General features: G+C 31.3%; 1 pseudogene; it reads right to left on the reverse strand.

Annotated features, from left to right (window-relative positions):
- Positions 1-955: 955 nt before the first annotated feature.
- Positions 956-1052, reverse strand: LOC129012041 (U2 spliceosomal RNA; annotated as a pseudogene).
- Positions 1053-1624: the final 572 nt, after the last annotated feature.

Raw genomic sequence — 1624 nt, forward strand, 5'->3', positions numbered from 1 at the left:
AATACAAATATCAGTGTCTTAGTTTTTTACAACTTAAGTTCCAATGACTTCTTTGTATAATGAAGAGATTAGATACAGTTTAGTGTTTTCATTTTAAACAATGCATTTTGGAATAAACAATGGATAACTATTTATGAACAAGTCGGTCACTTTCTGTAGGATTCTTTATTTGATATATTATGGAGTTAGGAACAATTATGATTAAGCTCTGTCCACATTCCAATATCTTTGAAATATGCAGAGTATTTAAGGCACGGAGGAGAATGAAGAAAAAGACAATTCTAGGATCAAGTTATAGAATATAACTGATAAATATATGTTTCAAAGAAAATCTTGCAAGTAGAGCAATTTTCAAACTTTAGTTTTCTGAAGTATTTGAATTATGTAATACCACTTCTTAAATATCTGTTTTTGATTTCCTTTAATTTTTAAAATAATTTCTACAAAATATTAAGTTTAGCATGCAGCTCATGAAATAAAACATATATTTTATAATAAGGCCAGAAACAGGTAATATTCTTTAAAACGAATTAACTATGAGTGAGTAGTTTTATCTCAGCATATATTTAATTAAAAATACTCTAATGAATTTTCATTATGGTTGAAATTATTTTCTTTTAATTATTGTTATCTAATTTAATTTTAGTCTATTTTTTAAAAAATAGAACTCATATTAAATACAGCTGACTGTTGAATGATATACGTTGGAATGTATGAGTTCTGACTTAATTTGCAGATTTTTTTCCTTGAAAGTTCTACCAAGTGTTCCTGCCTCTCCTAACTCCCCTTTCAACTCCTCCACCTCTTCTGCATCTGCCACCCCTAAGACAGCAAGACCAACCCCTACTATTTCTCCTACTCCAGCAACTACTCTAAAATTAAGACTTTTATGATAATCCACTTCCACTTAATAAATGATAAGTGTGTTCTATCTTATGACTATCTTAATAACATTTTATTTTCTCTAGCTTATTTAATTCTAAGAATTCAGTATACTAAACTGATAAGAACAGATACTACACTTGATCTTAGCCAAAAGACAAAGGATATGAACAGACACTTCTCAAAAGAAGACATTTATGTGGTCAACAAACACATGAAAAAAACATCATCAATGGTCATTAGAGAAATGCAAATCAAAACCACAATGAGATACCATCTCACGCCAGTTAGAATGGCAATTATTAAAAAGTCAGGAAATGACAGTTGCTGGTGAGGCTGTGGAAAAACAGGAACACTATTACACTGTTGGTGGGAGTGTAAATTAGTTCAACCATTGGGGAAGACAGTGCCATGATTCCTTAGGGATCTAGAACTAGAAATACCATTTGACCCAGCAATCCCATTACTGGGTATATATCCAAAGGATTATAAATCATTCTGTTATAAAAACACATGCACACATATGTTTATTGCAGCACTGTTTACAATAGCAAAGACTTGGAACCAACCCAAATGCCCATCAGTGATAGACTGGATTAAAAAAAATGTAACACATATACACCATGGAATACTATGCAGTCATAAAAAAGAATGAGTTCATGTTCTTCACAGGGACATGGATGAAGCTTCATACTAACACAAGAGCAGAAAACCAAACATCGCCTGTTCTCACTTATAAGTG

The sequence above is a fragment of the Pongo pygmaeus genome, chromosome 14 (genome assembly GCF_028885625.2).
Source record: "Pongo pygmaeus isolate AG05252 chromosome 14, NHGRI_mPonPyg2-v2.0_pri, whole genome shotgun sequence".
In the NCBI taxonomy this organism is placed as follows: Eukaryota; Metazoa; Chordata; class Mammalia; order Primates; family Hominidae; genus Pongo; species Pongo pygmaeus.